Raw genomic sequence first — 16,417 nt, 5'->3', positions numbered from 1 at the left:
AACTCGTGAGCCGTCACGGCCTCCCTAGGCACTGCTGCTACTCGCTACGCTAACGGGACTTGTCCACACGATCTACTGAGGCTATACGGCGGAATTTGTGTGTAATCTGTTTGCATATAAGTCTCTCTGTGTATGTACAGCATCTGTGAAGCTCTTTTTCTTCACAGATGGTGCAGTGGTGAGGGGAGGCCGTGGCTTTCGGTGGCGCGTGGGGGGGAGTGAGAGGGATGACGTGGTGACGTCACTGCGTTGGGGCAGTGTGCGTTATGACGTCACCGCGGTGGGGCAGCGTGCGTGGTGATGTCACCGGTTTGTGAGTGTGCGTGGTGACGTCACCACGTTGGAGGAGCGTGCGTGGTGACGTCACCAAGTCCATTACGCAGAAGCAGCAGACAATTTGAACAGCTCGGACATTGTTGTTATTAATTTGTAGATTGAATTTGCTTGGCAGTGGCTGTGTAGAGGATTTGCTCCTCGTGTGTAATTAATGAACGGCGTTGCGGGATGCAGTGAGCAAGAAGGGCGCTGCACACAACTACATTGTTGTTGTTGTTTGTGTTCTGTATTTTTATTGTAGAATCAACGATACAAGCATTACAATTCCACTGTCATACGCGTACATTTATACTTTTTATAATTAATATTACTATTTTTGTTGTATCTCTCCCACAAACCATGACACCGCCAGTGTATAAACACATCCCAGTTTACCATTGCTAATCACTGCACCCGTACACTACAGTCACACTCTTTTGGCAGGGTGAATACACCAACGTTGGCTTCACACACCCACACAGAGCGGTACTTATTTTATCACCCCCCCCCCCCTATGTAGATTGTGAGGATTGTTTACGCTCAGCCCCCCCGTTGTGATGGAGAGCCACGCAGCCCTTAGCCACCGACAGCCACCAGCCAGTCACGGGCGTGGCGCTGCGCGTGGCGGTGACGAGGGTGGCGAGCGCCGTGCGTCGTGATGGCGTCTGCCCTCTGTGCTGTTCACGTTCACCTCTCTCAGGACGCACCACTCAGATCCACGATCCTCACTGAGTCATCATCATCCCACACCCCCAGCCCAGGGTGTAGGGGCTGAGTGAAGGTTTTATTAAACGAGTGCAACAGCGCCATGGAGTCAGCGCTGTAAAACGACAGCAGGCCCGCGTCCCAGTACAGATGGACCCCGACTCTCCGCGGAGGCTCCGGCACCGACAATGAGGTCTCTACCCCGACATGCAGCACTGAGAAGCTGTCGTCATGTTTCTGTAGACACCAGGAGACGTCGCTCACTCCCAGGAGGCACTCAGCACCAAGCCCTCTCCGTGGGATCGTCCCGTACGCGACTCCAACCTGACACCGCCTCGCGCTCCCCACGTCCACCTCCCAGTAGTGCTGACCCGACGAGAAGCTCTCAGAGCACAGGGCTTGGTTATAGACATCAAAGCGGTGTGGGTGATGGGGGCGACCCTGGGAGACATTGCTCCGCGTCGCCGTCCTGAGATCCGAATAAATCTGGAGGCGGTCGTAGGCTGAGTTTGTGTCCAGAGTCGGTGAGCGTCCATCTGTGGTGAGTATTAGTGTACACAAACTAATATTAGTTAGTGTTAGTGTACACAAACTAATATTAGTTAGTATTAGTGTACACATACTAATATTAGTTAGTATTAGTGTACACATACTAACATTAGTTAGTATTAGTGTACAGATACTAATATTAGTTAGCATTAGTGTACACGCACTAATATTCGTTAGTATTAGTGTACACACACTAATATTAGTTAGTATTAGTGTACACAAACTAATATTCGTTAGTATTAGTGTACACATACTAATATTAGTTAGTGTACACAATAATATTAGTTAGTATTAGTTTACACATACTAAAATTAGTTAGTATTAGTGTACACATTCTAATATTAGTTAGTATTAGTGTACACATACTAATTTTCGTTAGTATTAGTGTACACACACTAATATTAGTTAGTGTTAGTGTACACATACTAATATTAGTTAGTATTAGTGTACACATACTAATATTAGTTAGTATTAGTGTACAGATACTAATATTCGTTAGTATTAGTGTACACAAACTAATATTAGTTAGTATTAGTGTACACATACTAATATTCGTTAGTATTAGTGTACAATACTAATATTCGTTAATATTAGTGTACACATACTAAAATTCGTTCGTATTAGTGTACACATATGAACATTCTTCAGTATCTGTGGTACACATACTAACATTCGTTATTGGTTGTGTATACATGTTAGCATTCATTAGTATGTGTGTACACATACATTGCTAGTACACATACACAATTACTAACTCTAAACACATTTTTCTAAATGTGGACAGAAAACCTCGTGGACTAGGATAAATATCCACTCAACCACGGAGAGAACATGCAGACTTCAAATAGACAGCAGGCATTAGGGTGGGGATTGAGCCGACGACATTCTGTGTAGCAGGCGAGGTAGTTAACATCTACATCGCCACCATGGTGTTAACAACAGTGCTTGTACTGGAGCGTGCACTTCACCATCTTGGTGTGTGACTACACTGAGTCTAGTCACTCCTACAGCTCCTTACAGCTCTGCTGCAGTGTGGGCCTCTGAGCATCCTTTCATAAATTAATTGAAAAAACTTTAAAATATTTTTATTTTACCAGGTAAGGCCCACTGAGCTATTTAGTTCATTTTTTCTCAGTGTCCTGGCCACAAATGACAGCTCAACGAAATGGCTTATCATGCTCTAAACGTGTGATGTTGATTCTAAATGGAGGGAAAACCCGGAAGACCGAGAGAAAAACTCACGCCACCACCACCTGGAGAGAGGGAGAGAGATGCAGACTCCGAATATACAGCAGGGATTGGTAGGGTTGGAATCGAACCCACGACCTCCTGTATGTCAGGCGAGGTAGTGAACATCTCCCCACCGTGGCGCCCACCTCTCTAAGCTCTGGGCATCATTTTAAGAATTGTGGTCCAGCATCTAGTAATAAATAGCCCATTTAGAGTTGCAATTGATAATTAATGCACGTCTTGAAGTCGGCAAGGTGATAATAATTACTGGCTGTGAAGGCTGCCTGGGTGATGATGATTCTATTGCATTCACTCTCCACCCCGCCCTTTATATTTCAGTTGTTAATCCCAATCCTCTCTGACTCCACACACTCTGCTCTGTGAGAGTTGTGCCCCTACAATAATCGCTCTACCTTCATGGGACCTCCCTTGCCAGTATCAAATATTAGAATAGGTTTCACCTTTTCTGGCAATAAAACATTTGTGTTAAGATGTTAAAACACCAAACTGAAACCTTTTGCAAGGAATCGTGTCTGCATTAACTGCATTTGTGGTGAACATGCAAACAAAAAAATGCTCTGGTAGTATATGATGCATTGTCTTTGAAACTGATTGGTTCACACCAGAGACAGCTTTCTTTAGAGCCTCGTTTCAAACAGTGTTAGACCAGAGGACAACGCCCAATAGGCGAACAGCACAAGGACAATGCCACTATCAGGGCATTGAGAGCTCGGGGTGAGCAGCTACATCATGGGACCTCCCTTGCCAGTATCAAAATAGAATCGTTTTTTTGCATGTTCACCACAAGTATATGTGGTTAATTCAGACATGATTCCTTGCAAAAGGTTTCATTTTGGTATTTTATCATCTAAACACAACTGTTTTATTGCCAGAAAGGGTAAATCTATTCATATAACAGTACCTTGTTTAGAACACCTGCAGGGCGAAACGTGGTCGGCTCACATCAGCCCTGAGTCCAACTCGGCAACCAGCACCGTCACCCTCCTCTCCTCCCCACTCCACCCCGCGTGACAGAATGGGTGCCCGCCTGAGGGTGCCCTACGGTCACCGGTGTCGACATTCAACGCAAAGACACTGCACGGCGATTGATTTACCTAGACCAGCGGTCTGCAACCTTCGGCTCTCCTTGAGGGACCGCTTAGTGATGTTAATTATCAAGGTCACCACCGTCTCGTGTTCACCTCATGCATTGTGGCGACTTTTGACATATAGTTGTCTTATTTTATACCTGATTCAAACGTAAAATTATATTATTCTTATTTTGTCCTTCGACCCCTATCTTAGACTGTCACCATGCTGCTCTCAAAGAACACTCTTCCCGCTGTGTGATGTACCTCTTGATACACGGAGGCTCTCTTTGTTATCACTTCGGTGACCGCGTTTCTCGCTGAATCCACAACAGGTCTCCCCCTCCCAAGTTGGCAAGTGCCTGTGCACTCTCGCCTGGCTTAAACACACGACACAGGCCCGCCTCGTGGTGCTGATCTTGTGTTTGTAGCGAATGGGGCTGCAGCTATGAGTGAAGCAGAGAGACTTACACACAACAGCCAGGAGATTCGTTCGGATGTCTCTCACTGAGATTACTTTTGCAAAGATTCAGGCGGCTGGAGTCAGGGGCTGGGTCATCCTGAGTCTCCTGAGAGACGGAGCTCTTTCTGCACTCATAGCACAGGGCACATACAGAGTCTAATGAAGGTTCATGTCACTCTGAACACACAGCACGAGGCCCACAGTATAATGAGGGTCCATGTCTCTCTACACATGGACAATGCAGGCAGCCCTCGACTTGCGAATGCCCGTACATACAAACCAGCTTCCATAAAATAAAATAAACATTGATTGAAAGTGCAAACTCGCAGTTGCAAACTGAACTGCATAACTATTTTGGTCAGAGAAGCAATCCTCCACCAGATGGAATGAGTCGGCCTCGTGCTGGGAGTGTTTGCGTGTGTACGGACATTGTGTGTGTGTGTGTGAACATTGTGTGTGTGAAAGTGTGGGGGTACAGCTGGTGCATCTACCAGTAATCTAAGTCAGCCAACCCATGGCACCTGGGTCTGTCCCGAGACCTCCTGTCAGCGAGTCTTGTAGATTTCACGTGGCCTCAAAGTGCACTTGGCCTGGCAAAGGTGCCATGGTCACGTCACCATCACTTAGTGGTGAATGGCGGGTATTGATATTGGTGTGGGGAACGGTTAGTGTAACGGTGAGTGCGCTGTGCTACGAACGCGGCGACGTGAGTTCGTTTCTTGCTCACAGCCAACACAACACCTGGTGTGGGGTGTGAACATCGCCACCGGGGAGATAAAAGCAGTGGGCCGTGACGCTGGCCACCCACCCCCTCGTGTGCCACAGTGGCGGCAATCTTAGGCACTGCTCTCTGAGAGAACATGCCCCAAGCATCATGTTAAGGCTACACGGGGGATTGTTGTCGTTGGGGTGTCTTTGTCTTTGTGTGTGCATGCGTGCCCCGTTTGTTGTGGTGACTCATTGCCCCCCTTCCGACGACAGGCTAGCATCAATTGAACATAAATTTTGTTTTCTATTTATATTATTTTATTTTATGTTTAATTTACTATAGAGGTTTTTTAATTGTTAGATGCAAATGTACAACATTTCTTCTTTATTATGAGCTTAACAATGCTTCCCTCTTGTTGAACCGTAACACATTTTATAACCGTGTCGGCATTTAAATACGGTGCATTATTATTCTCCGATTTACGAACCGTTCGACTTACGAACGAGTCTCAGGAACAAATTACGTGCGTAACCCGAGGACTGCCTGTACGGGATACAATAGACTATATGGGATACAATTGCATAATGTTTTTTTTTTTAAATCACATCACGACCGTTCGCTGATTTGTCCACCAGGTGGCAGACAGAGCTCGAGTTTCAGTCTGGGTTGGTACTGACCTGAGACTCTCATGCAGGGGATCCTGAAAAACACAAACCCGCATTTCACATTAACATTGACATTATAAACAGATGCCCCGCATCCACACACTCCCCTGCTATTTACAGCGGAGTGCGACATCAGGGAATTAGCAAATACCTGCACACCGATAATGGTGAAAAACAGGGTTCGTTTAACTGGACACGGACTGACGTCTAAACATGACAAAACCACGCTAAACAGGTCTAGTCCATCACCTACACGAATGGTTTAATGACGCGCAACAACTGATGTATTGAACTCTGAATAAACTTAACTTTTTAACATTTTATCAGGTAAGGCCCACTGAACAATGTCGCTCTTTTTCATAAGCAACCTGGCTATCACAAATAACAGCTCAACGAAGTGGCTTATCACGTGGGAATTTATAGTGGCTGCCTAATACTCTGAATGTGTGATGTTGATTATAAATGTGGAATAAAAAATCAGAGAACCCGGAGAAAAATCTACGGGACCATGGGGAGAGAAAGAGAAAAACGCAACGCTATATTTACAGCAGGCATCGTCAGGGTCGGGGTCAAACCCACGATCTCCTGCATACCAGGCGAGGTAGTTAACATATCCTAGCCACCACGGCGAGTGAATGGAGGTGGTGCTACCTGCAGGAAGGAGAGCGGGTCCTGCACGGCGAGGGCGGCGAGCAGCTGGTTGATCTCTTGCTCCAGGCCGCGTGCTCTGCTCTCGTAGCGAGCGATGTCCGCCTGGATGCGGGACAGCACGGAGCGACCCTCCTCATCCACGTGCTTCAGCGCCTCCCTCTCCTCCTCTCTCAGCTGCTTCCTCCGGCGCTCAAACTCTCGGCTGATCCGCGCCTTGGTCCCACGCAGAGACTCCTACTTAGAGATACGATGACGCGCTCTTGAAACGCAACACAACAGAGTGCGATGTGACTTCATAAAGGACTTTGATACAGCCACGTCTCATAACTCCATACAAAGAGGTGGGTGACTTAATTTTTGAGAACGTCGAGTAATGAAATGCATGAAAGGAGGAGATTTAGTGAGGATATTCATGGGCACTCATGCCAAATGCTAAGTACCCGTATTGTTTGCGTGTTTGTTTATATCTGCACGTGACTGTGTGTCTCTGTACCTGCACGTGTCTGTGTGTCTCTCTGTACCTGCACGTGTCTGTGTGTCCCTCCGTACCTGCGCACGTTTGTGTGTCTCTATGAACTGCACATGTCTGTGTGTCTCTCTGTACCTGCACGTATCTGTGTGTCTCTCTGTACCTGCACGCGCCTGTATTCACCCTTGAGCTGCTGTGTCCGTGATTCTGCCGTAGTCTTATTCTTCTCTCTCCCTGTCTTCTCGAGTCTAAACGCCTCCTATACATGGGGTAGACAAATACGCGATGTTTCGTACTCCCATCATTATCATCATCATCTGGCCCATGTCTTTAACCCGGATCCTTGCAGGCAGGTTTCCTAGATCGCCCAGCGATAATCATTGCCTTTTCAATCGTTCAACTTCCCATGTTTGAGGTGGTCATTAGGAGGTAGCACAACAGCCGTGTTTGAGGTCGGTGGCTGGATCACAGCGCGGTGTATTGAGGAGTCCCCACTCCCACGCTCGTGTTTTCTACAGTGTTTCCCAACAATAGATTCTCACGGAACCGACAACCATAACCCCCCGAGATATCTACAGCACACACTTTGTGTGACAGTGCGGTAAATACCAAATCTTAAATCAGAAATTTTACAGGAAACCAAGCTGAGTGCCAGAGCGGTATTAGGATACAGACAGCGCTGGTGCTGATGGGGCTGCTGCTTAGGTGTGTTGGGACAAGTTGGACAGAACTCAGAGGAGGGGAGAGCCATGTGACCAGGTTCGCAGCATGCTAACCACTACACCACCGCGCCCCAATGTAGGAACAACTGCACACTCGTAACACAGTTTAAACATTTCTAGAAATGCAGTGTATGTGTAGGGCTGTTATGGAGGGGCTGTTTGTACATAAGATCAAACGGCGAACAAACACAGTGGGCGGAGCTCCGGGAGTAAACGGGGGCGGTGCCCGCAACGACGTCCGCATCGGGCAGCCTGGGGGTAGGGCTGCCCGGGGTTGTGATCCTGGAGGGGGTATAAAAGGGGATGACAGAGAGAGCTCGGGGCTCAGTATTAGAACGAAGGAGGGAAGATTGAAGACCCGGGTAGCTAGAGCCCTGGACTCCCCTGAGACACCGCCCTTGTCAGGGCCGCGCAGGACCGAGCCAGCGGCGTGTTCCCGTGAACCAGAGTCAGCACTCTGGGATTCCGGGTACCGTAGCCCGACTCGCCAGTGTCGGGCCAGACAGCCTCCCCTAGCCCGTTAGTGGAGGACTCGGGGTAGGTCAGGGATAGCTAGTGGTGTATCCCCAGTTATACGGGTCAGGGGGCCGATACCCCCTCTAGTGCTGTCCTGTCGTGACGACTTGTAAAATAAATACACGTGTGCCTCAACCTCGGTGTCAAGCGTCCTCACCGGTACTTCAACTGGAGTCAGAAGTACTACGAACATGGAAACGCGCAATACAGCTCGGGCCAGAGTACCGCAGGAGGAAGACACTGCTGAGATCGTCGAGCCCAAGACGGCTCCACAAGATATGGTGCAGCCGGGGCCTGACGCCTTCTTACCGGGGCATCGGAATGAAGAGGGGCCGCAGCCAGACGCGTTACGGCTGGCCCACGAAAGGCTGGCGGAGCTGCTGTATGCCGCTGCTGCCACGCTGGAGACCATCACGCGATTGGGGGCTGGTGGTCCACCACGGGGCGAGGGGAGCCGACGACCGGGGCGCCTTCCCGCCATTTCAGAAGAGTCGAAATTTGAATTTCTCGCCATCGACGCGGTGGCTGCTCAGGGCGTGGCCAGCTTGAACATCGGCTCCGACATCGGCCTCGCTGGAGCTGCCGCGTCATCACCGGCGGAGGGTGCGTCATTGCAGCTGCGACAGGCGATTCCATCGGCCGTTCGCGCCGAGCCACAGCCGTGTCGTGGTGACAACAACCTGCGGGGTTCTACAACAACCGCTGCACTACACCAGAGACTGTCCCCGCTTAAGGAGTTTGTCGGCGCGGAGGGAGACTGGGGCGGCTTTCGGCGACGCTTCCTCGCCCACCAAGAAATGGCAAACTGGTCGGACGATGAGGCTCTCTGCGCGCTGCCGGCGCTCCTCGACGGCGACGCGCTCGCCGCCCTCACATCGGCGCCGAGGGAGAAGCGTTCTACGCTGCCGATGGCGCTACAGCTGCTGGGCGGGGTCTATGGACCTTCAGCTGAATGCCGACAGCAGTTTTACGATCACAAGCGGGGTGAAAAGGAGTCGCCCCTGGCATACCGGACGAGCCTCCTAGCGATGGCGAAGACGGCCTTTCCTCGTATGGACGACGACGGCGTGGACGCGATGGTCACGGAAAAGATCCTCCTCCTGGCAGACGACCTCGACATCGCTGTCGTCGCACAGGAGGACGCGGAGATGACTTCTCTCCAGGCTGCGCGGCTCCTCCACGCCAACCTTCTGTCACTGCGGCGGAAGGCCAGCAGGGCATCGGCCGGGCGTGCGGTGGCTGCAGCCACCCTTCCGACGGAAGAGCTCTACGCCGTCGACCACCGACGGCAACAGGCGACAGGAGCACGGTCGGGCCGGGACGGGTCGAGCCGCTTCGACCGTCCATCATCTCCGACGGCGCTCCCGCGTTGTTTCAACTGCGGCGTCCGGGGCCACGTCGCCTCGGGGTGCCGCTCTCCTCGACAGCGCGGGATGACGCCTCGTCAGGACGCCGGCCCTCCTCCTCCCAAGTTCCAGCAACATGATCCGGCGAGTCGGCCAAAGCACTCACCTGTCGCACACTCTCGCACCGCAACGAACGGGGGGCCGATGTTGCGCTGCGACGGGCCAACACGGATCACTGCGGGGACTCAAATCGAACCCGGGCAGTGGTCCGTGTTAGCCCATCGCGTGGTGGCCGCGTCGTCGGGGTCGTCGGCCGTGGTCGGACACATTGACGGGGTAGAAGTACGCATCCTAGTCGATACGGGGGCATCGGCGACAATCATTTCGGAGCTAATTTACAATATTCTACCTGTACAGAGCCGTCCTTTACTGCCGGTTAACGTCCCATTCTATGCCGCTAACGGGGGCTCTCTCGGCATCATGGGACAGATTCGAGCGCAAATTTCTATCGGGGACATCAAATTGTCGGGGCCGATTTTTGTTTCCTCCTCGCTGGCGGTTCCGTGCCTGCTGGGGACGGACTTCTTAGGCAAAATGCCGATTCGTATTTTGATCAACCAAGGATGCATTGAGCTTCCGTCGGGGCGACGCATGGCGTTCCTGACTTCCCCTGCTGCGGCTCGGACGGCGTTCGCAACAGTACCGGCGTTCGTCGTTAAAACAGTTCGTGTGCCGCCGGGAGCTCAAATGTTAGTGCCTCTGAAACTTCGTAGGCCCTTCGCTAAGGGCGTTGGGGATCAGGGTGTTATGCTGGGACCGTCTAGGGCCGGGGTTAATGGACCTCATTTAATTCCGGCCCAGACCGTCGTAAGAGGGGAAGGGTGTTGTATGTATCGGGTTATGAAATTTTGATGAAAATAATAAAAATTAATAATTTTCCGAAAAATGCGCAAATCGCATTAATTATGATAGTGTGTGTATTAACATGCATAAATTATGATAATGCGTGTAATGATATGCATAAATTATGATAATCGTAGTAATTTATGCGGATGCTTGCGGTTATGTTAATGTGTGCAGTTGTGATAATTAGGCTCGGTTTCGTTTATCCAGGGTTATATCAATCAGGATAACACGATTATCATCGATTAAACATTTGCTGATTATCTTAGTGTGTTTATTATTTTTAGGTCACCAGTTTCAGATCTCATCACAGGATACAGCTGTCAAGAATAAGACAGTTTTGCATGGACTTGGAAGGAACACTCGATATGCTTCTGTGATAACAATTTTATTCTAACAAGCACGTGACATTCTATCATGCAGGTCAAACATGCGTCAATAATTCATGGGCAAGATTTTGCAATTAACTAATATGAACGACAACAACTTATGCAGTTGCGAAATTATGCAATTATGCAATATGAATAACGAAAACTCTTATGCATTTGACTAAAATGAATGAATAAACACTTATGCATTTAGCTAAATTGAATAACTAAAAATTCTTATGCATTTGCGATATTATGCATTAACTAATATGAATAACCAAAACTCTTATGCAATTACGAGATTATGCATTTAACTAAAATGAATGAATAAACACTTATGCATTTAACGAACTGAATGACTAAAAACACTTCTATCAATTGTAACCTCTACTTTTCCTACCAGGCATCTCATTAGTTCGCCCATGTATCGATCACAATCGGCGACTGGCCGAGTTTGAACAAGCATGACACACTTCCTATGGCGGTAATATAGCACTTATTATACCCAAGAGGCGAAGGTATATGTCAATAGATTCATCGGCAAGTATAAAAATCCTTTTAACGGAATGTTTGATACAATGGTGGGTGAGGGCGTGTGGGCGCGAGAGCGAATCTGGCTCTGTTTTAATTAATTCTTCGGCGAGACTCTGGGACAAAGGAAACTGGTTTGACAAGATATTCTCTCTCTGTGTTCGGTCGATTCGTAATGAGGATTTCGAGAGGTTGAGTTTGCCTCGACGAGTCTATTGATCGCCTATGTGATGAGCGGAACAAGGGAAAGGCACGGTAAACAACCTCACTCTTATCACCGACGGACTCTTAATCACTCGATGGGCCACGATTCCTCGTGGCCAGCTGATGGTTCATGTAGTTGATAATCCGTCTTTCGATAATTGTGTAGGGTTGATATGATGGTAGGGACGAAATGTATAGTCTCAAAGGGGGTTGGGCGTCGACGCGAGCGCGTGTGTTCCTACGTGAGGGAAGTTGTGGGTACGAACGACTTTCGGAGAAGGGTCCCCTGGCTGTCGCGCTGCGGTTGTCGGCTGCTTCAGACTCCTCCCTCGCTGAGCACGTACGAAGGTTGACGGCGCGGCTGCGCTCGTTTGCGTGGTCGGGCGAGCACGTGCGTGGTGGCGGCAAGGGAGCTGGCTCGTTCACTCGTGTGCGGCAGGCGAACACCTCGGCGATGCACGTCAAGGCAATGCACGTCAAGGCAACGCACGTCGCCACTCCACGAGCCTCGTCCTTATAGATGACAGGAGCTTCTTCGTTGGCGGCGACGAGGAGAGATGGCTGTCGCCCTGGAGAACTCTGGTGGGGCCTTAGCCCGGAGACGAGATGAGATGTAGGCCGTAGCCCGGACGAACTGTGGTGGAGCCAAAGCCCTGGCGACGAGGTGGCCCTCGTGGCCCGGATGGTCTGTGTTGGAGCCGAAGCCCGGACGAGATCTGTCTTTGTGTAATAAAAAGGACTCGAACACTTCTTTCTGTCTTCGTGTCCTTTATTTGGGGTTCGCGTTCTCCTTCCCACACGGCACTCCTCCTGAGACTCTCTCCCTGGCAGCCCCACATCTGCCTTCGCTCCCGTAGCCTTCCACGCTCCTGCAGCTCCGCTGCAGGCTCTTGGTACAGCCCTCTGGCTGCTCCCCCAGCAGCTCCATCTCTGCTCCCTGTTCCTCCGTGCGTGGCGATCTCGCCACCTCCCAACGTCAGCCCTTCGTGGCCTTTATGGCTATCTCGCCATTTCCTACCTCAATCCTCCACTCTCTCTTCCACCCCGCTGGCTGGCGCCGTCATGAGCCCCTCAGCCACCAGGCTGAGGCACGGCGACCACCCAACGTGTTCACCACCCTTCACTCCCCCGACTGCCCCAGATAGCTTCCTGTCTCCCCCCTATAACTTCTCCCCCACGTCACCCTGACTCCTCCCTCTCGGATCGTCATATCCGCCCCACCCATTTACGCCCGCATTACACTACCCTCCCCCGTAGAGAAAATCCCAGCCGTCCTCGGCTGAAACAGAACAAAATAATGCGGGCGAAGGCATCACAATCAGGAGTCCCCCAGACACAACGGAGATTATAACAACAACAACACAAGCAACGAAAGGGGAGGTATCAGGAACTGGAACAGAACACCGGCCTGTCCTCCGCACAACAACAACAAGAATAAGAATGGCACAATGAACAAAAACGGCAACTGACACGCAAGAACGGCCAACGCGCACAACCCAGAAATGTGATGTTTTAGTGCGTGTCCATGTTGCAGTTCCATCCGCTCGGCTCAAGTCCAATGTCAAAGAGCAAGTGGTAGAGCAGAACGACGAACGGTGCTCAATTGCTCCTTCAAGTCCTCATCCAGCTAGCACACCAGGTAACACCCAGTGCGACGGGAGCTGAAGAATCTGTGACGAGAAGGAGAATCCAATCCCCTGAGGCACAGCACAACAACGCACATCCGCATGTCGTACACGACAGCCACCCGGCCTCAGGGTAGTGGAGATGATGTAAATCCAGCCCGCTTAAAAAAAACTCCCCATAAATACCCAAAATAACGCAATGGATGCCCCAGTATTTACATTTTAACAACAATATTATTTACACGTGACAACAACAACAACAAAATTTTCTGCTCTTACCCACCAGCAGTCCACCCTTGAGGACCAGCACAGACATCGCACGTACACAGCATGTACCCACGGTCACTCTCAGCAACCCAACAAAACGCCTAATCGCACACCCTCGCGTGGAGAGAGCCACGCTCCCCAGCGGTAATGTTTAACTCGCCCTAACCCCCACCGTGGTCGTCAACCCACAGCAACATCCACTGACCATACTCTCAGCTAGTGCAATTTCGGGGATGAGCAGCAACTCGGCCACGCTCCTCCCTTACTATCCCATCAGAGATGGACACACACCAGCCTCGTATAGTCCGATGCTTTATAGCCCAGGGAAGGTTCATCCCCCAGCAATGCCAGACCCCCTGTACTCCCCCCACGGGGCAATGTTCTCTTATAGAGACAATAACACCCTAACCCAGATCCCGTGAGCCCCCGGCACACCAGGTTCAGTCTGCCACCGCACAACTGAACCATGACTCCCCGAGCCATATGAGCACATGGCCCATTAGTTTAAGACATACCACGGAGGTTTCGCCTCCGGGCTGTCAGGTCAGCCATCAGCCATAGGCCGAAGTGATCACAACTCGTGCATCACCCAATCAACAATGGCAGGCATAACAGATGGAATATTTGCCCCACCCCGGTTTTTCCCGCGCGCTCAAAATGGCGGCCCCCTTTGCCCAGCGCGTTCGCGCAATATCTCGCGCGCACTCAAAATGGCGGCCCTTTCCGCAAAGCGCATCGTCGCCATACCCCGCGTGCGCGCAAAATGGCGGCCCAACGTGCGAACACGTGGCCAGTTTTCTCCATTCGTGCACCCCAGCTTCCCTTAGCTGGGGGTCACAAGACGCATCCCCCGTCACGTTATAACAACCCCACCAACGATAGACGCACAGCCCCAGCCTGCTGCGCACAGCTGTCATATCGTGGAATTTTTAACCAATATTTTACCAACCACATTGGTTACACAACCCAACTCGCCAAGCAACTCGTGGCTGCATGCGATCAACCGAAAACGCGACGCCACTTGGCGCCAATTTACGGTCCCATTAGCATTAACCTTTGAGACACCCACAACGGCGTCATCGCGCACCCTCATTTTCAAAAAGCTCAATTACCCCTATAATATACACGCAATCTCGTGTGCACAACACCCATACAACCAAATTTTATGGTCCCCCTCTATAATATACACGCAATCTCGTGTGCACAACAACCATACAACCAAATATTTGGGTCCCCCTCGAATTTGTTAGCAATTTCCAACAGGTACGCACAATATAATAACAATCTCAATTCCAATAGTCAACCACTGCATCGCACCCCATAACCATACAGAACGGTATAACAGCACATACAATCAGCATATTGCGATCACACACGTACATTTAAACAATAGCAAGCAGATCTGCAGGCAACCAACACACCATTAATCCTGTCGTAACTTTGCAGCAATAACACAATTATTCTCTCTCTTGCAACAATCGCATCGCACACAGCACCTCGCAGCACAATACACCAAAAAAAATATTTTTTTTTTTCCCAATTAAGCCCATCGCACAAGGTAACCCACAATATACAGCGCAAGATACCCGACGCTCCCAAGTTAATAATTAACTTCACCATCAAGATAACAACTCCACGCAGCAGCCCACACACACAATTTGACACTCAGCAACTACAGCAGACTCTCCGTCCATTCTCAACACACGCACACACTTATATTGACACCAAGCAACAAGCAGATAGCGCGTTCATCGTTATTACACACACATACACACAGTCCGAACCGCGCTCCGCACAATCGAGTCATAAGAGAAACCCAAAATAGCCCCCCGGCCCTCGAAAGATGAGTGAGGTGTGTGTTAAGGCCGGGTGCGTATCGTTATGACTCGCCCGGGGCTGCAGCAAGAAGAGGACGGCAGGGTGGCAACTTGAGACGCCTCGCAGAACTCGTTCGGCGACTTGACGGCTCCGTTGTCACGCACCCGAGCCAGGACGGGAAGCTCCCGCCCCAGCAGCTGCAGCATCGGCGTCTTCTCCTCGCAGCACCCCCTCGAAAAACAGCAGCTCACAGCAGGCTGCTCACCCCGTGGCACCTCCAGATGGCAGCGCAAGGCTGCCTCTCCGCCGCGATGTTGAAGATGGCGGCGTCCTCCCGCCGCGGTGAAGACAAGATGGCGGCTTCCCGCCGTTTCTCCCCTGCCACGCCCAAGATGGCGTCTTCGTGCCACGTGGCAATGGCGCTGGCAGCGCAGGAAAGGCAGAGGCCTGCGGATCACCACCGGGCCTCCCCGACGTCGTCCTCGGCGTGGTGAACTCACACAGTCGCGCCAGCACGATTTTCAAGGTCCCCATCTGCATCACCATCTGTCTCCATCGTAAGTTGGCGTCCTCCGGCTGACAGGTCCACCGACGCGGCGACACCTTGCTCACCCGGACCCGTACTCGTTCCAGAACGGATCTCCTCTTCCATCGCAGGCAGGTCCACCGTCTGAGGAAGGTCGTCGTCGTCGGATGATGTAGCAGGAATATTCTTTTTTTTTTCTTCTTTCTCTCAGTTGTTTTGAGATGCCGTTTCACTTCTGACTCCAGTGTAATAAAAAGGTCTCGAACACTTCTTTCTGTCTTCGTGTCCTTTATTTGGGGTTCGCGTTCTCCTTCCCACACGGCACTCCTCCTGAGACTCTCTCCCTGGCAGCCCCACATCTGCCTTCGCTCCCGTAGCCTTCCACGCTCCTGCAGCTCCGCTGCAGGCTCTTGGTACAGCCCTCTGGCTGCTCCCCCAGCAGCTCCATCTCTGCTCCCTGTTCCTCCGTGCGTGGCGATCTCGCCACCTCCCAACGTCAGCCCTTCGTGGCCTTTATGGCTATCTCGCCATTTCCTACCTCAATCCTCCACTCTCTCTTCCACCCCGCTGGCTGGCGCCGTCATGAGCCCCTCAGCCACCAGGCTGAGGCACGGCGACCACCCAACGTGTTCACCACCCTTCACTCCCCCGACTGCCCCAGATAGCTTCCTGTCTCCCCCCTATAACTTCTCCCCCACGTCACCCTGACTCCTCCCTCTCGGATCGTCATATCCGCCCCACCCATTT

At 51.0% G+C, this 16,417-nt stretch overlaps 1 pseudogene; it reads right to left on the bottom strand.

Moving 5' to 3' along the window:
• Positions 1-831: 831 nt before the first annotated feature.
• Positions 832-16,417, bottom strand: part of LOC133359736 (E3 ubiquitin/ISG15 ligase TRIM25-like) — a 55,514-nt pseudogene continuing 39,928 nt past the window's right edge.

Source organism: Lethenteron reissneri, chromosome 65 (assembly GCF_015708825.2).
Source record: "Lethenteron reissneri isolate LAM-NWPU_2019-01 chromosome 65, ASM1570882v1, whole genome shotgun sequence".
Taxonomy (NCBI): domain Eukaryota; kingdom Metazoa; phylum Chordata; class Hyperoartia; order Petromyzontiformes; family Petromyzontidae; genus Lethenteron; species Lethenteron reissneri.
Note: the sequence above shows the minus strand (reverse complement) of the source record. Positions and strands in the feature narration are given on the sequence as shown.